Source organism: Prionailurus bengalensis, chromosome A3 (assembly GCF_016509475.1).
Source record: "Prionailurus bengalensis isolate Pbe53 chromosome A3, Fcat_Pben_1.1_paternal_pri, whole genome shotgun sequence".
In the NCBI taxonomy this organism is placed as follows: Eukaryota; Metazoa; Chordata; class Mammalia; order Carnivora; family Felidae; genus Prionailurus; species Prionailurus bengalensis.
The window spans coordinates 80643170-80664761 of record NC_057354.1 but is presented as its reverse complement, the minus strand read 5'-3'; the positions used below and the strand labels follow the sequence as shown (position 1 = coordinate 80664761).

Below are 21592 nucleotides of genomic sequence, written 5' to 3'. Positions count from 1 at the left end.
GGACAGTAGTCAATTTTGTCCATTTTGTAAATTATCTATGATAAATTATAAACAAAAGAAGCATTGTTATACCATATTACTCTTTCTAGAGTAATGGAAATGGCAATCTAGCCCAAAGAGCTCAATCTTTTCCAGTACGAATTGCTGAGGTTGTTTGAACACTCTTTGGAGAGATACCCATGATTCACAATAATTTTGTTATTGCATTATAAAGCTTAAGAGTACAAAACACCATATACCGAAATTAACACAAAAAGGATTATCAACCTAAATGTTAACCACTAAAACTATAAAACTCTTACTAGAAACAGGAGTAAATCTTTGTGAACTTGGGCTTGGCAATGTTTTTTAGATATGATAACAAACGCATGAACAACAAAGAAAAATTGTGCCTTATCAAAATTAAAAACTTTTGTGTTTTAAAGACACCATTAAGAAAGTTAAGATAGCCAATAAATGGGAGAAAATATTTCCATATCACATATCTGATAAGGAGCTTGTCTAACTCAACAATAAATAATCCAATTTAAAAATTGGCAACAACTGTTGGTGGGAATGCAAATTGGTGCAGCCACTCTGGAAAACAGTGTGGAGGTTCCTCAAAAAATTAAAAATAGACCTACCCTATGACCCAGCAATAGCACTGCTAGGAATTTACCCAAGGGATACAGGAGTACTGATGCATAGGGGCACTTGTACCCCAATGTTTATAGCAGCACTCTCAACAGTCGCCAAATTATGGAAAGAGCCTAAATGTCCACCAACTGATGAATGGATAAAAAAAATTGTGGTTTATATACACAATGGAGTACTACGTGGCAGTGAGAAAGAATGAAATATGGCCCTTTGTAGCAACATGGATGGAACTGGAGAGTGTGATGCTAAGTGAAATAAGCCATACAGAGAAAGACAGATATCATATGGTTTCACTCTTATGTGGATCCTGAGAAACTTAACAGAAACCCATGGGGGAGGGGAAGGAAAAAAAAAAAGAGGTTAGAGTGGAAGAGAGCCAAAGCATAAGAGACTCTTACAAACTAAGAACAAACTGAGGGTTGATGGGGGGTGGGAGGGAGGGGAGGGTGGGTGATGGGTATTGAGGAGGGCACCTTTTGGGATGAGCACTGGGTGTTGTATGGAAACCAATTTGACAATAAACTTCATATATTGAAAAAAAATTGGCAACAGATTTAAATAGTCATTTCTCCAAAGAAGATATATAAATGATCAATAAGCATATGAAAAGATGCTCAACATCATTTGCCATCAGGGAAATGGGAATGAAAACCATAATGAGATACCACTTCAGACCCAGTAGGATGGCTTAAAATCAAAGATAATAACAAGTGCTGGTCTGGGGCGCCTGGGTGGCTCAGTTGGTTAAGCATCCGACTTTGGCTCAGGTCATGATCTCGCGGTCCGTGAGTTCGAGCCCTGCGTCGGGCTCTGTGCTGACTGCTCAGAGCCTGGAGCCTGTTTCAGATTCTGTGTCTCCCTCTCTCTCTGACCCTCCCCCGTTCATGCTCTGTCTCTCTCTGTCTCAAAAATAAATAAACGTTAAAAAAAAAAAAAACAAGTGCTGGTGAGGATGCAGCAAAATTAAAGCCCTCACTGGGGCACCTGGGTGGCTCAGTTGGTTAAGCGTCCAACTCCAGCTCAGGTCATGACCTCACAGTTTATGAGTTCGAGCCTGAAGACTGCTTCAGGTTCTGTGTCTCCCTCTCTCTGCCCCTCCCAGCTCACACTCTATCTCTCTCTCTCTCTCTTTCTCTCACAAAAATAAATAAATATTTTTTAAAAATTAAAAAAAAAAATGAAGCCCTTATGCATTGCTGGTCAGATCATAAAAAGGAACAGCCACTTTGGAAAAGAGTTTGGCAGTTCCTCAAAATGTTAAACATAGAGTTATCATATAAGTCAGCAATTCCACTCCGAGGTATACACACGATAGAAATGAAAACATATGGCTACACAAAAATGTGTATATGAGTGTTCATAGCAGCATTATTCATAATAGTCATAAAGTGGAAACAACCCAAATTTCATCAGGTGATGGAAGGATAAGCCAGCTATGGATATCCATATGACAGAATGTTATTCAGCCATAAAAAGGAATGAAGTACATTCCTTTAATAGATGAGACAACATAGATGAAACTTTAAAATATGCTAAATGGAAGAGGTCAGTTATAAAAGACCACATATAAATTCATTTATATGAAATGTCGATAATAGGCAAAACCATAGAGATGGAAAGTAGATTAGTGATTGCCAGGGCCTTGGGGAAGAGGGAAATGGAAAAGTGATTGCTAATGGATATAGGGTTTCTTTTGGGGGTGATGAAAATACTTGAAAATTACATAGCGGTGATGCGTGCACAACTCTGTGAACATATGAAAAAGCATTGAATTGTACACTATTGTTTTAAAGATTTAAAGTTATCTCTACACCCCATGTGAAGCTCAAACTTACAACTCTGAGACCAAGAGTCACATGTTCCACCAACTGAGCTAGCCGGGTGCCCCATGAATTGTACAATTTGAAAGTCACATAATGGGTAAAGTTTATGATGTGTCGGTTATAGCTCATGAAACAGATATTAAGGAAAACAAAACAACATAGAAACAGACCACTGACCAAAGGCACTTGCCAATTATATTATTCTGCAGCCACATTTAACCAAACGTCACAGGACAACTGAATGTGCTGGAGAGCTTGGCAAAATATACAGAAATTTAAAATGTAAAAGTGCCCTACACTTGGATTTAGGAGATGTGTGTTCTAGGTTTGCCTGGACCCCAACCAAAATTTATAGGCAAAGATTGTTACTTGCCTCTGAATATCCATTCTCCTTTTCTTCTCTAGCAATAAGAACCCAGATTTAACCGAGCCATTTCCAGTCAGCTGAAGACCTGCCAAGCCTCATTTGCAGTTAGATTATGGCTTGTGCCTAAATTTGGCTAAGTCTTATAATTTCTAGGAAGTTTTCTCAAAGGGAGGGAATGTACCTTTCCTGGTCCCTCCATCCTATTGTTGAGATATAGTTGGGTTGGCTAGATCTCCAACAGCTATCTTGGATCATGAGGATGAAGGACAGCAAGTGGCAAGCTGGAAGCAATCTGGGTCCCTCCCAAATTTGTAGAATAAATACCCTTAACCTTACACTGCTTACCAGCAGACTTCTTTTATATGAAACAGAAATAATCACGTAAGCCACAGTTCTTTTGTGGGTTTTCTTTTCTGTCACATGTAAAGGTACATAATCCTAACCAATACACTGAATTTATGAAGGGTAAAGAGGAAAAGGACCTTTAGGTTGGTTTGGAGAAGGAGAATGTACTCTTTAAAAAAAAAGTTAAAGCCCCCTTTCTGGATGGAGCAACTTTCTAAATTAACCTAAGGACATTCAAGGGCTCTTGATTTGATCTTCCAGAAGTTTGTTGACAATGGCCAAAATATCTCAAACTGTGCAAATCCTTCATCACTACACCTGCCTCTTCTCCCTGGCATTTTCATTTCAGCTGAGGTCAGCCAGAAAATTCCAAACACTATGAGTTTCAAATCTGACTAGTTTGTAGGGAAAAGGTAGGATCTTTTCTTTGAAAAGGTTTCCATTGGTATTCTAATTTCTTCTTTAGTCTATTCCAGTTTCCTAACCTTGATAAATATATATGGTTAGTTAAGCATTTGATTGAGGGGCATAAGAACAGCCCCTAGCGGGTAATAAAGTTTTAAAATCATGCATTCTTGGCTACCAGATCTTCCGTGGCTTTATAGCTGGTCAGGATTTGTTCACAATCTTATGCAATAATTATTTTGAATTATTCAATTAAAAAAGCCACCCATTACCACTATGCAATTTTAGAGCGTTTTCATCACCCCCAAAAGAAACCCTATATCCATTAGCAATCACTTCCCCATTTCCCTCTTCCCCACGCCCCGGGAAATCACTACTTTCCATCTCTATGGTTTTGCCTGTTATGGATATTTCATATAAATGAAATTATATGTGGTCTTTTATAACTCACCTCTTTAATTTAGCATATTTTAAGGTTTCATCCATGTTGTCTTTGTTATTATCTATGACAAAGGTGGCAAGAATATACAATGGGAAAAAGACAATCTCTTCAATAAATGGTGCTGGGAAAACTGTGAAGCTACATGTAAAAGAATAAAACTGGACCACTTTCTTACACCATACACAGAATAAACTCAAAATGGATTAAAGACTTAAATCTGAGACATGAAACCATAAAACTCCTGGAAGAAAACTAAGGTGGTAATTTTTTTATATCAGCCATAGAAACATTTTTCTAGAAATGTCTCCTCAGTCAGGGGAAACAAAAGTATAACTATTGGGACCACACCAAAACAAAAGCTTTTGCACACTGAAGGAAATTACCAACAAAACAAAAAGGCAATCTACTGAATGGAAGAAGATATTTACAAGTAATATATCCTGTAAGGGGGTTAATATCCAAAATATATGAAAAACTCATATAACTCAACACCACAAAAACCCAAGATAATCCAAATAAATAATAGGCAGAGGACTTGAATAGACATTTTTTCAGAGAAGACATACAAATGGCCAACAGACACATGAAAGGATGCTCAACATCACTAATCATCAGGAAAATGCAATCAAAGCCACAATGAGATTATCACATTATCCTATGATCCAATAATTCCAGTAACTGGAAATTACCCAAGGAAAAAAAAACACTAATTCAAAAAGATATATTTATATACATAAAAGATATATGCACTCCTATGTTTATTGCAACATTATTTACAATAGCCAAAATATGGAAGCAACCTAAGAGTGTATTGATAGGTAAATGGATAAGAAGATACACACACACACACACACACACACGTATTATAAGAATGGAATCATGCCACTTGTGACAACATGGATAGACGTAGAGAGGATAATGTTAAGTGAAATAAGTCAGACTGAGAAAGATAAATACCATATGATTTCACTCATATATGGAATTTAAGAAACAAACAAATTAAGAACAGAAGAGACAAACAAGGGAATGGGCTCTTAAATACAGAGAACAAACTCATAGTTTCCAGAAGGCGGGTCGAGGGGAGAGGGGGATGAGTGAAACAGATAAAGAGGATTAAGAGTACACACTTATCTTGATGAACAATGAGTAATGTATAAAATTGTTGAATCATTATATTGTACACCTGAAACAAATATAATACTATATGTTAATTAGACATACATATATACTTCAATAAAAAGAGAAAAAAACTAAAAGTTTACAATCAAATTATATTTTCAAAGTCAAAAACCATATTTGAGGGGCACCTGGGTGGCTCAGTTGGTTAAGTGTCTAGCTTTTGATTTCAGCTCAGGTCATGATCTCACAGTTCGTGAGTTTGAGCTCTGCACTATTAGTGCAGAGCCTGCTTGGGATTCTCTCTCTCTCTCTCTCTCTCTCTCTCTCTGCCTCTCCCCTGCTCGTGGTCTCTCTCTAAGTAAATAAATAAACTTAAAAAATATTTTTAAAAAAATGTATGCACATCAACATCCCCTGTGGGGCTTTAGACAATACCAATGTGATTAAAGAGCAAACTCATCACAATTTGTTTACAGAATTTTAAAACAACATGCATGCAAATTCTGCCATATGAAGAAATACTAAATACTAGAAAATCCTGAGAAATAACTTTTTGCTTCCTAAATTTACAAAATCTATTGCTATTTTAGTAATAATTGTAATTGTGTTCAGCGTATATTTTATCATTCATGGATGAAAGACTACAACTCACTTTAAATGCAAGGACAGATAAATATGCAATAAAATTGTTTCATTGGGAAAAGTTCAGTCAGGGTTTGGTATTAATGTAATCATAATATGGTCACAAGATCTGGGCTCTTGCTCATGAAAACAAATACTTGCAATTTTTTAAAATAAATTTTTTCTTTCTTTATAAAAAGTTTATTTATTTTGAGGAGGAGGTGCAGAGAGAGAGAGAGAAAGAGAGAGAGAATCCCAAGCAGGCTCTGCACTGTCAGCACAGAGCCTGACACAGAGCTCAAACTCACAAACCATGAGATCATGACCTGAGCTGAAATCAAGAGTCTCAAGCTTAACCGACTCAGTCACCCAGGGACCCCTACTTTTTTTTTTAATTGGCTCTTTGCCCAATGTGGGGCTTGAACTCAGAACTCCAAGATCAAGAGTCACATGCTCTACTGACTAAGCCAGCCAGGTGCCATGACATTTGTAATTTTTAAAAATTATTTCAATATTAGCAGAAATTTTGTTTTAGGGAGACACATCAAAATAGATTCTGAACTAGCCTACTCTTGTTTTTTTTTCCTATCACTCTTGATATTTTCTGTGTTGAGGTTACACTTACAGATATTTATTATATTCACAGCTCACTGATAAGGTTTTGAGACTTATGGATGATGATGTTGATGATGATGATGATGATGATGTAATCTCTATGTGCCACATGGGGCTCGAACTCATGACTGCTCTACTGACTGCCAGCCAGGCACCCCAAGGCTTCTGTCTTTTAATAAGTAAGATTGACTTGAGTTTTAATGCATTTAAAGATCCTTTTCAATAAAAGTGACTATAGACCTTGAAACTTCTTTTTAAATTTTTAAATATTTGTGCTGGATTAGTAACTATAAAAAAATAATAGGCTTCAAATGATTTATACACTTAATTATGGGACTCCTGAGTATGGATGGATGAAATGGGTTACATACATCCTTACTTAGGGTTGCATGAAAATAGCCTTTTCAGTACTCATAACAGTGCCTTCCATGAATCAAAGCCAGAATAGTCATTCTGAAAATTGAATCCAGTCCTGTATCAGTCCTCTACAAAGAAAGGAGAACTAATGTAAAATTTCTAGTTGTTGAGAAGAAAGAAAATCCTATTTTGATTTTGTCTATTTCAAAAGTGGCTGCTTATACTTTATGATTAAGGCTGGGTGGAGTAAAGGCAAAGAGATGAATAAAATAAAATAATATGTCTGACATATGGAAAGTACTCAGTAAATGCTGACTTTCTTCTTTTTTGTTCCTTTTGAAGAGAGATTTTAGTAGATAACTTGTTGATTAAATTAATTAAGTGTAAGGGAGGAGATGGTATTGATCATTCATGCTATCTAAAATATCCAACTTATACATCCAATGATTTACTTTCTTTAATAATTATCTCTCAAGCTATAAATCAGAGCCTGAAAGAGCCTTCAAAAAATCTGCTTCTAGTTATATCACTTCACTGCTTTTGTGAAGGTCAAGTTCCAATGAAAAGGCAACCTAAGGAGTCTTTTCCAGAGTCTACTTTTTTAATGAAAGTTTCTCTCTTCTTCTTTCAAAAGTAGGCACATCTAATATTTTGTATACTTACACACTCCGGTGAAGAAGTCATTAGTTCACTCATTTGAAAATTTTAGCAGTAACTACTTTGGGACTAGGTCACTTTTGCTATCTTTCCTTGAATCTCCTCAATCCAAGACTTTATTAGGGCCATACTTACTCTTGCCTCTTAATCTTTCCATAGCCATTCTGTGCAGTTTCTGGAGCCCTTCAGGGTATCTTTTTTTTTTTTTCTCTAAGTAATCTCTGATCCGAATGTGAGGCTTGAATTCATGACCTCAAGATCAAGAGTTATATATTCTACCGACTGAGCCAGTCAGCCACCCCTAGGAGTATCCTGACAGCAATATTTTTGTTCTTGGTATTGGTATGCTTACAGATGGTTTCATAGAACATAGCTATCCTCTTGTATTTAGCTTGGCACATCAATCCATAAAGAAAATTGGGAAAGCTTAATGAGAAATTAATATGCCATGCTTCAAATGTATTTTTATCGAATCTAGGTAGGAATACCAAGAAAATTAGGTAGATAATAAGTGGTTACTTGTATTCCTAAATAGTTCATACTTCTGTACAGAAGGGAAACCCATATATCACACAACACAACCATACATTGTCTGAGACCCTCGGGACTGCGGAAGGACACTGGGATTTCTTATGCCCTCTTTGTGCTAGTAGAAGACTGCACATAGGTCAACAGGAAGATAGGCCTAAGGCAAAACAATTTCTGAACTTTATAATTTCTAATCTTTGATGCAGAAAAGGTTTACCCCCCTCCCTCCATCCATAGGAAGATTATCTTAGGGTTTGAAGCAGGAGGGTAGTATTTAAATAAAAGGCTTACTCAGATTTTGCAAAGTAGAAAGGGAGTGATCACAGTGTTCAGAGCTCAGAAGGATCTTAGAGAATATTTAATTTAATTCCCCTAAGAATAACGAGACCAAGAAAGTATTTGTGTCTGCTTCAGGTCAAAACAGCCAGAAGGCAAGAGGTCACATGGAGTAGTGGAAAGAGCATGGACTTTATGGCTGACAGCGTAGATTTGAATCCAGCTCTTCTCATAGCTATCTGAATGGTTTTCTCACATACAAATTGGGAATAGTAGGACCTGTCTGTTAAAGTTGTTGTGAAGAGTAAATGATATAACCTACATAATCTGCCCAGAACAGTTGTTAGTATTCTGCAAATGTTTGGCAAATGTTATTCGCAGTGCAGGAACCCACACCAGGGTCTTTTGACTCCTACTCTTGTACACTGCACTGCACTATCAATACAGCTGGCCAGAAGAATTCAAATATTTGCTTCAAATATAATATTCCAATGAAATAAATTGTGCACAACATCAAATAATGTTTTAAAAACATTCACTAATCAATGCAAGCAATACCCAGTCCTTTTTAGACAAAATTAAATGTCCCACTTTTCTCAGTGATTTTTGCTGTTTTCAGATACACACAGCTCAGTACAAAGAGATGACACAGGGGACTTTTTATCTGCAATGCAGAGAGCAATACAGAGATAATTTATATCCGAACTTGCCGTTAGCTCCATATGGCATGTATTCATCATTTAGTGGGTTCAGTGCCCTATCTTTAGAGCTTCAGTGATCAGGGTAGAAACTGCCTACTTATTTATGCTTGGCTGGACTGAAAATATAGAGAGAGGAAGAGGTGAAGGGAAATGCCACTCCCTGCAAGAACTGGCCCTGAAGTTAGGAGTCTAGGATTAACATTGGCTTGTCCGGGAATAGCAGACTGTTTTAAAGGGTAGGCAAAATGCAGATGACATGAGGTGTATTATTTATGGGTTGCAATCATGCATGTTATTCCTGTCTGCCCCACAAAGGACTTGACTGTGGTTAAATGTAGGGCTGTCTTCTTTTTGTTCAGCACAAAGCCTCACTCACACTGGGCAAGTGGGTATTTGCAGCAACATGTGATCAATTAGTTTGTATCAGAAATAGGAGAAATCGCTCTCAAAAGCCAAATTAGGAATTAACCAACCCCATTCCCATGCTCCTACTTCAGAGAGGGGGAGTAGAAAGAGAAGCACTGTATTCTCCTGTCCCTACTGAGAGTAAAGTAACAACGGGTTCTCCTCTCCCGTTGCTTGGAAAGTCAAAGACTCAGTCCCTTTATACAAAAGGAATTTTGATTTTCCTCCAATTTTTGACTCAAAAGATATATAAATCTTTCAAGCTGGAAGAATCTGTTTTTTTATCCTTCAGTCACCAGGATTATCTCAGTGATGGGAAAGAGGGAATTCTGAAGAGTACACTCCCCTCCCCAATGCCATCATAATATTAAGTATATATTTAGTGCTATAATTCAAACACTGGAGCAAAATGTGCAGCCATTTATAACCTCTGGAATATTAAGAATGATTATGGACTGTTATGGTTTGAATTGTGCACACCCTCCCCCATATGTTGAAGTCTTAACCCCCAGTACCTCAGAATGTGACCTTATTTGGAACAAATGTCATTGAAGAGGTAGTAAAGAAGAGATCATTAGGGGGCACCTGGGTGGCTCAGTCGGTTGGCCATCGGACTTTGGCTCGGGTCATGATCTCACTGCTCATGAGTTTGAGCCCCGCATCAGGCTCTGTGCTAACAGCTCAGAGCTTGGAGCTTGCTTCAGATTCTGTGTCTCCCTCTCTCTCTGCCCCTCTCCTGCTCATTCTCTGTCTCTTTCTCTCCAAAATAAATAAACATTAAAAAAATTTTTAAAAAGAAGAGATTAGCAAGGGCCCTAATCCAATATGACTGGTATCCTTATAAAAACGGGAAATTTGGACTCAGATGGCCACATAGGAAGAATACCATGTGAAGATGAAGGCACAGATTGGGGTGATGCATTTATAAGCCAAGGAATGCCAAAGATTGCCAGAAAACCACCAGAAGCTAGGGAAGAGGCATGGAGCTGATTCTTCCTCACAGTGCTCAGAAGAAACCAACACCATCTACACCACAATCTTAAAATTCTAACCTGCAGAACTATGAGATGATAAATTTCCGTTTTTTAAGCCACACAGTCTGTGGTACTTTGTTATTACAATCCTAGTGAATATATGGAATTCCCTTCCTCCTTCCTTCCTTCCCTGCTAGACTTCATGAAAAGGAGGTTGGAAGACAGGAACATGATTTTCCTTTTAAGTCATTGATGGACTTTAGGCTTTTTGTATCATTAAGAAATACAAATTCTTGTTAAAAGGCATATCCACACCTGACTGTAACTAAAAGTTTGGCAATAGTGGGCAAAAGGAGCTGCCCCCAAGGAACATATATGCCAATGTCTTCATGTGCTCAAAGCCAAATTATGGCTCCTAAAACTGAATAGCTCATTTTAAACCCTCAAGAACTAGAGCCTTTCCCTTGTTTTCTTCCACAGTGGCTTTTCCCTACCTTGACTGAAGAACTCATTTTTCAACTTGCTGAAAAGTTTTACTTTGTCCAGACTTACCCATCCACCTCGAAAATGGAGCAGAGCAATAAGCTATTACCTTTCCTTCTTTCTCAAGGAGTGATTTCCCCTACTCCCACACAGAGGAGTCTAGCCCAGGTTTTAACTTATTGTCCCCTCCCTTTTCTATCCACTGCCACATGAAAGATGAGTTTCCAAGACCACCGTTTGGCTATTGTGCTCTTCTAAGGGCTTCTCAGTGATACAGCACCAAGACTACTGACACTTGCATCTGAACATTTATGCACATCCCCATACTGTCACAGAGTTGTTCTTTGTTTCTTAAGATGGCACTACTAGATAAGTTCCAATGTGTATGTCCGATACAGAGTAGCCTTATCTACTCTGAGAATATGGGGTCTTCTTGTGCCAAATGTGCCTGACACTGATTCTTAGACTAAAGACCTTCCAAAATCCAGAGCTGGTTGGTGTGCTTAGAGCTGCTATATCCTCATCTATGATGGAACTGGAGCTTCTATTCATAAAATAGCAAAGTCTGGATCTCCAACTGCCTGGGTCTACAGTTTATAGAAATTTCCCAGACATCAGTGATGTTACCACATTGCTTGAAGCTATTCTAGCAAATAGACATCTGTGGGTTTTGCCTGCCCAGCATTTATTCCTCCTCCTTCCCTAGTTTTCCCATTTTCTGTCCTTGTGGTTTACGTGCTGACTTTATAAACCCAGCCCTAGGCCTCTACCATTAGTGAAGAAGGTGCACAGGACCAAAAACAAGCCAATGAAATCAATCAGGGCCTTGTGCGAAAACTGCTGGGAAAAACGTACTGTCTCTATTTGACTTGGGGTTGGGAAGAATGTAAGCCTGGAGTTTTTAGGGGCCACCAGGTGAAAGGAATCTTCTGAGAATGAAGCGAAGATGAGAGATAGATCCAGGGGAGTGCGTTGTGAATGTTGTCTGGACATCATCTGCATCTTTGAGTCCAGCCAAACCTGAAATTTTCAGCTATGTAAGTCAATAAATTCCCTCTGCTTAGGCCATTTTGAGGTGGGTTTTCTGGCACTTGCAGCTGAAGGTATCCCAATATATGCATTGTTTCTTTTGGCCTTCTGTCTTCTATTTCTTGCTTAGTATACAAGTTGTTCTTGTGCATGACCTTTACATGTTTAGCTCCCTCATAACTGCTGGGATGAGCTTCACTTCAGTGTTAATAGGATGTTCGGTGAATTTGCTCTTGTTAATCTTATTCTTCAAGTGAGAGAATTTATAGGTAGTTGATGGTGAAATTGTTCCCCCAAACCCAAACCCTAGAGGTAGGCAGGATAGCTGCCTAGAAGGTCAGGAAACATCATAACTTATTATAAGACTATGACCTAGTTAAGAGCTTGAAACGTGTTGGCACCATCTGTCTGTCAGATTTCTAAACGTTAGGATAATCTTGATTTATTTCTAGACTTTGTCAATCAGTTTACCACATGCTATCTGCAAAACAGTATCCAATGACATCCTCATTCCAGGCTGAGTATAGGATTTTCTTGGTGCATGCTTGTATGTGGCTTTGGTTTTATAGCTGCTACAAAAAAAAACTTCACAGATGTTTACAATGAACAACAACCAAAAAATCCCAGATAAAGTAGAAATAAGGCTATTAATTCAAATGCACTGGAAAATCTGCTTCTTAGCAATTTCCAAGCCGGGAGAACTGGGGAATGACAACAATCTCCACCTAGACAGTATCTACCCCCATGGCCAATGAAGGACACATAGACCCCTTATTTAGCACTTTCTATGACACATCACATCCTACTAAAGAATTAAAATATCTTAGAATTGGAGAGGCCATGCTGTCATAGAGCTCGATTTACTCAGAATGTAGGCATGCCCTCTACCTTTTTCTTAAATGGCAATCCAGACTTCTTCCAAATGTCAAAATATCTTCAGGATTGGGTGTCTCTGCCCATTGAAGGAAAACTCATATTTATGTGCTGTGCTGAGCCACAGCCTCTCTCCTTGTAACTTTGAAATACCAGAATTTTATTTAAGGGAACTTAGAGATCATTCAATTCAACATCTTCATTTTATTCCAATGATCTGCCTTCTGGAACAGAGTATCTAATCATCTTTTCTGTAACAGCCCTTTCAATATTTTGTGGCAGCATTTGTGTTCTTCCCATAACATTTGTTTTTCTGGAATAAATATGCCCAGGTACCTCAGCCCCTTCCTTATCCTAGTCAGAGTCCTCCGAGATACTACCCTAACTTCCTGTCTTCTAACTCCCTCTTGTGACATGATACAGTCTCCCTAACATCCCATCACTATTCATTCAGAGGCTAGGTATTTCCTTCTAGGTGAAAACTAACGGGAGAACACAGTTTTCCATAATTTACGTTGTTCTAGCTATTCTATGTATTTATGTAGAACTACTATTTTATGTAGCTCTTAAGCACAGAAGGGTTGGTTATGAATGGCCTGCCAATGTTTCTGGCAAAGACAGATTTTACAAATAAATTTGTCAGACTTCAGATAAAGACTGTCAATAGCGGGGTGCCTGGGTGGCTCAGTCAGTTGAGCGTCTGACTTCAGCTCAGGTCATGATCTCACAGCTAGTGAGTTTGAGCCCCATGTCGGGCTCTGTGCTGACAGCTCAGAGCCTGGAGCCTGCTTCGCTTCAGATTCTGTGTCTCCCTCTCTCCCTCTACCCCTCTCCTGCTCATACTCTGTCTCTCTCTCTGTCAAAAATAAACATTAAAAAAAAAAGACTCTCAATAGCATAGCATTGTGCTGTGAGAAGTCACCAGAGCAGTTGTTATAGGCCACTGCCTCATTTCAGTCATGCTATCTTACATGTATTCAGGTTTTTAAATACTTTATCTTTTTTTATATATAATTTAAAAGAAAAAATTAATGTTTACTTATTCTTGAGAGAGACAGAGAGTTCACGAGCAGGGGAGACTGTTTACTGACTGTAAAAAGTCTTAACAGGAGTAGGTCTCCGGCTAGGAGCAGAACTTTTTTTCTGACCTGATGATCTTTCGTTAACCCAATGAAACAGTTCATAAAGAAGAAGACACAAGGCTGGAAGGTGTTTTCCTTTAGATTCTTCTTTGGTTGATAAAAAATCATAAAGAAGGACAAATCCCTCAACATTTGGGGAGAAATACTTTCTCAATTTCTTTTATTTGGAAGTTGAATGGGAAATGTGGAAGAGGGTAATTTGTGGTGGGGGATTCATACACTCAGTATGCTTTGAACAAATGCTCAAATGAACCATGCCTTGTCCTCTTGTTTCTTGTATGTGCCAAAACTAAAATATATCCAAAATCTCAGTTTAGCTGTGGTTTTAGCTCCAGACCTCTGGGCATTTGGTACAACACACTTTGCTGGTGATGGTTGAGATTTAACCTTGAAATCAAGTTGTTATATAATTTAACAACCTATCCCCGTGTATTTGGTGGTCAACACCACGTTATTTTTTATTAAAAATGTTTCTGTCAATACAACTTTTATGCTTTGTATTGAGTGTCTGTGGCAAGTCTTTAATTACTGTTGAGAAATTTGTAATATAGATACATAGATATTTGCTTGCAACAGTGAAAAAGGCATAAGGTTTTCTAACACCTCCAGGTGCTAGCTACCTAATGGACCTTCGGACAAGAGACTGAAATATTAAGAGAGTTGATTGGGGTCAAGATGGAATGGAGGACTACATTAAACTAGATGGAAAACAAAAGTAATCCAAAGAAAAATATGAATGCTAGGGTAATTAGGCTGATTATAAAGGAATGACAGTGGCTAAAATTTATTAGGTACAGGTCCCCGTGATGTGAGATCTGCAGCAAATCAGGAGAAGCCTCCAGACTGAATTCAGGTTAATGTCACCTCAGCTTTCTAGGGGAGGTTATGGTGTTCTCAAGCTTTTCATACTTACATGGGTTGTAAAAACGGCAGAACCAGCCAAGAGGCATCTGGGTTCCTGAAGTAACAGGTATGACATTGATGTTAGAGTTAAATCAGTTTTCCATTACCTGGGGATTGATTAAACTGGTACGAATTATTGTGGGAGGTCAAAAAAAAAAAAAAGGGATGCCATTTGGTTTTAGAGTATGCTGAAAAAATGCAAAGCATGGACTTTAGGATCAGAAGATGGGGCTTGGAGTCCAGGCTGTACCTGTCAAGCTGAGTTGTCCTGAGTGAGTCAGGTAGCCTAAGTCTCAGTGTTCTCTGCATTAAAATGAACCTAATAACATGGTTATTTTGACTCTCAGGCTAACATATATGAATGCATGTTATGAATTTACAGTGCTAGTTACTTGTTTTTATTCTTTTCTAGTGCTGACACCAGGTTATGAATCAAAAGGGAAACAAAACAACATACCCTATTCCATCTGGGGGACAAAATAGATGGGAGTGAATATTGCTTTTACAGCATTTTCCCCTTCTTCCTTCATCTAGATCTTTAAAAACTGTATTTATTTGCTGTTATGGCTTTACCCTCCAAAGCCCCTGTATTTGATGTCTTTTGGCCCTTACACACATGTGAAGAATTAAGACACACAACGATGTTATAGGCCTGCCCACTCATAGCTTAAGGGAGCAAGTTATGGAAATTGACCATAACCCTTGGGAACCTAAATTCCACTGACTACAGGTAGGGGACCATTTTTTGGTTTTTTGTTTTGGTTTATTTTTTGGTTTTGTTTTTGTTTTCAGAATTTAAAAAATTTTTTTTAAACTTTTTAAAGCAATGTGGTTTCTGCCTGCTCTTCCAACAATACAATGGCTTGGACTTTTGTGGGTTGGGAAACCATTAGAAAACAAAAATAACGGATCTTGTACAATTCATCAAGCCCACATGGGGATTTCTCAACCACACAGTCCTGTAGGATTATGGCTAGTGTGCCAGAGACATGTGCTAACCCTCAGCTTTATTCATACCAAATAAATAGTCACTCAGTCACTAGGGTAAATGAAATAAAGGTAACCACTGACACTACTATTGCCATTTTTGAAATGTGAATTCTGAAAGGAATACGGCAATTCAGTCTCCAAAAATAGCACAATGTCAGCACATCTCCCTCAATAGTTACTAGATAAGAAATCAACATGAATAACTTTCAGGAGCCAAACTAAATATTGTTTTACATCCTTACATTTAATAATATCTTACTCTTCACTAAAGTTTACTTGAAGACAAGACTCGCTTTACGAAACAGAATGCATACAGTGCTTAACAGAGGTGTAAAGCTTATAACAAAGTATAGGTGAAATTGCATTCCAGGAAAGATTTAGAACTGGTTTTTGAAGAGGATAGCTCTATTTTGGCCAGCTTCATTTAATGAATTTTTAATTATTCATAATAACCAGATGATTTCCTTTTGCCTGAATCTAAACCCAAAGATGCTCAGAATAAGAACACATCTCTCTATGGGTTCTTCCTTCTAGATGGCTTTTTTTGCAGTATTTGAAAATTTTTCTTGGTGGCATTTCAAGAAACCGAAGGAAGACCTTATTTTGTATCTAGGCTGTTTACTTCCCATGTTCTGACTTTGCCACAATATAAGCACATTACTGGACTCTTCTCTAAGTCTCAAGTCTACTTGAATGCCTGTACAATATCCTTAGGTTACTCAGCCATCTTCTCTGGTTGTGAGCAAAAGTGACCCCCTTCAGTATATCCATGAAAAAAAGAGTAGCCCAGGATTTCCTGGAGTATCTTAAGGGCCATAATTTGCACATAGGGGCACTTTTAAATAACTTACTAAAAGGCATTCTGTAGAGGCAATTTACAGAAAGGTTTCTCTCACTGGCACTAGGGTTCATGGTCAATGAACCAGTAGGCTGGATTTCAGTCCTCACCTGCCCTGGCAAGGCATTTTTGCACAGCGCCTGAAACAGACTACCCTGTAGGGCCCCTTGGATATGTATTCACCTTTAACTGTTCCTCCCACATCCATTCTGAGGCCACAGACATCTGAAAAGACATGGTAGGCATAATTTCTTCAGAACCAGAAATCTCTCCAATTTCCGCCTCCTAGTCTTCCTTCAAATATTCACTCTCTTCTAGTCTCTGTATTTCTTTCTATCCCACTAAAATGAACCCAAGTTCTCCCTCTCCACCCAGTGATTCTCAAACTTTTTTGATGTGAGTCCCACCTACCTGAGGCAAAAGGCTCCAAGACTCACACACTCCTCCAGTCTTTCCTACTCTTCAAAGAATTCTCTGGTAGCAACAAACTGTTGCTGTGCAAACACATTTTGTTCAGATTATGTGAATATCTGCTTTAGCAATATTGACATAGATAGTTCTATGTGTACTGCAATCCATATTCATGCTAATGTTTTGTTACAGAGAATTGAAAGGTGATAAATTATGGTGATATCACTCTCCTACCATAGGGTTAATCAAACAGTATACCTCAAAGAAAATAGATGATGATGAAGATAGAGAAGGGTAATTTATAATTAAAAAGCAGGAATAATAACCACAGAAAAAAATAATCAACTCATCATAGCACTGATACTGGTAACAGAACAATCTTCCCCAAAATTGAGGATTCTTCAACAATCTGTCCATGCATGTTTATAGTGGGAGTTTGCAAATACTGCCGAGTGTTGCCTGGCAGCCAGGTGAATACTTAGTCAAGTCCTCAGTAAACTCTACTTATGTGCTAAATTCTTATTTATGAATACGAAATACTACCAACTCCTAACAATTTTGCAGACATTAGTAAGTAGCCTTTAGAGAAAGACACACACACACACACACACACACACACACACACACTGAAAATCTAGGACATCAAGGGCCATTTGCTAGTAAGATCCAAAGACAAGACTTACATTTGGGATCAGTTTGCGGAACATCAGGAAGATGCTTGTGGCCTCCCAGTTGGCTAGAGTGCATACCTTAAAAATCACTGCTTAGGTAGTTGGCTTGGCTTTTTGACTCAGCTGCTCAAGATGCTGGATCACTTTTTTCGTAGTCTATGGCTACTAAGGCACCATGACCTTGTGCCTTAACCAGCTCCCTGAACCCCAACACTCCCAGTCTCTCTCACTGGAGTCCGTCTCTGGGAAGGAGAATCAGATGTTACCCACTGACTGGGCAGACTCCCAGTTACCACCTTGTAATATCTGTGATGGCATAATGGGAGGCCTTGAGTGCAACTTGGTAGAGGGAAGTCAGGAGACTTGGTCACAGGCCACCTCTGCCTTCGCAGCTGTTTGACAGCAGGCAGGTTACCTCACTTCTCAGTTTAGATAGCTCCTCTATGAAATGGAAGGAATAATACCAACCTCACAGATTTCTTATGAAGATCAAACGAGATAATGTAAGTGATAAAACATGGTATAATATATATGTTATTTATAAAAGTAATGTGTGTTATTGCAGAGAGGTAATGTTCATGCAAACATTTGGACCGTTCTAATTTCAAGGTTTAACTAATATTAGGATGCTATGACGTATAAGAATGACAAAAAATATAGACTGTCAGCCATGAAGACCAAATGCAAGGACCTCACAGGCCCTAGAGATTGTTGAGAAAGAGTACAAGTTCCTGATTCCACAATCCTGAAACATGTTATAAGGAAAAGTACATGTCTCAGTGCTCCTGAATCATCCTCCAGCCCTTTGCAGAAAGGTGATATTAGAAACTATTCTTGAAGAATCAGGAGTTATCCAGGCAAAGAAGAAGATGAAGGCTGTATAAAGATGTTTTGGATAAATGGAATGGCATAAGTGAAGGCAAAGAAAACATGGCTTATTCTGGAAATTACAAACACTTAAGTGTTGCTGGTTGTAAAATGTAGGGAGAAGAGACATGGGAGAGGAGGCTGGCTAGGAAGAATACCTGTCATGTCACCAGCCTATTCATCATGTCAGTGATGGGGAACCAATGAAACAGTGTAGCCCAAATACATGGCTGGATTTGAGTTACACAAAAACCACTCTGATGTCGGTTTGGAGGATGAGTCTGAGGGATGACAACCTGGAGACAAGACATTTTTAAAGCTTTTCCAATAGTTCTAGTAGGAGATATTGAGGTCCTGAGCTAGAGCAGTGAAGGGACTGGAGGGGCATATGAAGTGGTGAATCAGCAGGCCTCACTCATTGTATTAGTCAGGATATGATAGATTATATTATGGTAACAAATGATCCCCACATCTCAGTGGTTTATCACAAAAGCTTATTTCTCAGTCATGCAGTTAGCCAGGCTTCTTTGACTTGGTGACACTACCATCTCAACATAAAACCTCTGCATTCAACACAACAGGAGAAGAGGGATGTTTCAGGTAAAGAGGACTGAGAAAGTTTCTTTTACTACCTTAGCCCAGAAATAAGATGCAAAGTTTTATTCATGTTTCATTGGTCCATACTAGTGATATGGCTGCACTTAACTGAAAATGAGGTGGGAAGTATGTCTCTTCTATGCCCAGAAAGAAAAGAATTGGATATTGGTAAATACTGGTGATATTTACCACATGGCAGAATAGAGATGGGATAGTCACTGTAGTGAAATATGCACATGGTAGATGGAGAGGTGAAGGAAGTTTATGATAAATTTCAGATTTTTAGCTTGGAAAAATAGAGGTTGATGGTGCCGGTCAGTGAGACAGGAAAGGCTGAAGAGCACCATACTAGGTAAAATAGGGCATTTTATCATAGGGTGTAATATTTTATCATAGGGTAAAATAGTGGTTTTTGGATACATGAAACATCCCTAGGATAAGCATTGTATCCAGAGATAAAAAGCAAAAGGTAGAGTCAGGTCAAAGGTAGTATTGGGCAAGGCTGAAGGCAGTTACAGTGTTTAAATAGTTTAGAAGAAGCAGTAACTGAGTCATGGTCATGAGTGTAAGGCAAAGCAGACAAATCACCAGGAGAAGGTGTTTGGAGAAAAAATATAGGCTGGTGCTCAGGCCACTTTCAGCATCAAGCACACACTTGCCAGAGGCTATGAAATATGTTAAAGGTGTCATCGAATGCCTGACTGTGCTCTGAACTTTAGCTAGTGACTGAGGTTCTGGTTTTCCACCTCTTTGCAGCCATCCAACCTCCCTGGGCCTGGATCCTGCTCCCATAAATGAGCCTTCTGCAGCCTGGCCACATGTAGCCAACCCTCCTTTACCCTTGTCTACTCAGACCTTGGAATATCTCTTACCTGGCACCAACTGATGCCATAACCATAACCGAGGTTGCTATCATTTAGACTCTGCTTTAGACACTTACCCCAGGTTTAAACTCTCATATAGGACAGTTCCTTTAAACCCCATCCTGAGTCCCTCACATAAGCCATTGTCTCTTGCTCACTAGCCTTTCTGCCAACTCAGAAAACTGTAGTCTCATTTTGCCTCAGGCCATACGCTTAGGAATTTAAGAAGCTCAACAAAAGCAATGGTCTTGGCATGTATTTTCCAGAAAATATTTACTGTCAGTAAAGGATGAAGTTTCTCTGAGATTCTAGAGTGAGAGGTGGGTGGCATTATATAGGAACCAGCCCAGAAGCAATAAGGCAATCAGTGGAGAGGTAAGCTTGCTCCCAGCTGGATGTAGGATTCCATGTCCAGAGTCCATGGCTGATTATTACAGGGGACCAAGACTAGGGAAGAGAAAATTGTCAGGAAGTTCACAGAGACTTCAGGAAATAGGTCAACTGCCATCCTTATCTCTCCTTTACCAGGAGGAGACTAAAAATCCACAATCAAGTCTACAGAAGTACACAATAGATCCACTGTAGCTGTAGGAATCAAGACTCAGGCTCCAGGAAAGTGGAGTGGCACCATGGCTTCAGGAACACCAAGAGTCAGAGTTGGTTTGCAGAACCACATTCTTCTGGGAGTTCTACAACAGTCTTGCCTCCTTCACTGCCCCCAGGAGAAGAAAGGCTGGCAGGAGCAAAGCAACAAGCAAAGAGAACCCTGATAAGAGCATGGAGCAGGGCAGGCCTTCTCCAACAGAGGTTGAACTTTGAGACCCAAACATAATGGAGTCAAGTAGGCATTCTGGCTTCCCCCCAGGGCCCCTCAAGGATGACTCTACCTGATAGAATCCCTGAAGCCTTTGAGGCTCTCTATGACCTCCGACAACGGCTTCTTCCAAGCTCCCATTGGAACTTGCATAAGAGCAGCGACACTGGTTGAATGGAGTCAATATGCCTGGGAAGGAGGGAGGCAGCTGTAACTGGAAGTTCACTAGAAAAACTGGGATAGGGATACAGTGTGGACAAGAGCTAAGAGAAGACCCAAGGATAACTGTCAAATCTGACAATCTATTACTTGTTCTAAAAGATGACTATCTACAAATCATCCCTAGGATACCCAAGTTCACAATATTGCTTAATGCAATTAAAAAGAAGTAACACTCTAGGATTTTTTCTCTTTTTGTTTATCTCCCTTGGAATTTATGTGTTGAAGAAATGGTCTAGATTTTACTGATTATATTTGTATGCTATTGTTTCAAATATGCCTCTTGTAAGTTGTAATTATAAACTGACATTTAGATATAGATGCTTGATCAAATTCAGGGTCAGTATGTGGGAGAAAGATATTCCATAGGTGGTTTGTGGACTTTCCTCAGGAGGCACATATTTTTTCCCCAATTTTGCTAAGATATAATTGGCAAATAAAATTGTTTTATAATATAAAAAAAAATTACTGGGACCAATAAAAAAAGAAGTAACAAATATGAAAGCACATTATATACTGTAACATTGAATAAATACAGGATCTTGAAACTGTTTAAAAGCTAGTGTATAAAAATAGGCTTTATAGCCCCCATTTGTGGACAGGTGCTATGCTAAGTGTTTT

At 38.8% G+C, this 21592-nt stretch overlaps 1 protein-coding gene and 1 long non-coding RNA gene across 2 annotated transcripts in view; one reads left to right on the top strand and one right to left on the bottom strand.

Annotated features, from left to right (window-relative positions):
* Positions 1-17843, bottom strand: part of EHBP1 (EH domain binding protein 1) — a 363403-nt gene extending 345560 nt beyond the window's left edge. Inside the window, exon 1 of the mRNA XM_043603483.1 lies at positions 17624-17843. The gene's annotated coding sequence lies outside the window, so the exon portion shown is untranslated. The remainder of the gene's footprint in view (positions 1-17623) is intronic.
* A 146-nt stretch (positions 17844-17989) lies between these two features.
* LOC122466985 lies at positions 17990-21151 on the top strand. Its single transcript, XR_006292806.1, has 2 exons — positions 17990-18114; positions 19832-21151. It is a non-coding gene; the product is annotated as an uncharacterized LOC122466985 (long non-coding RNA).
* Positions 21152-21592: the final 441 nt, after the last annotated feature.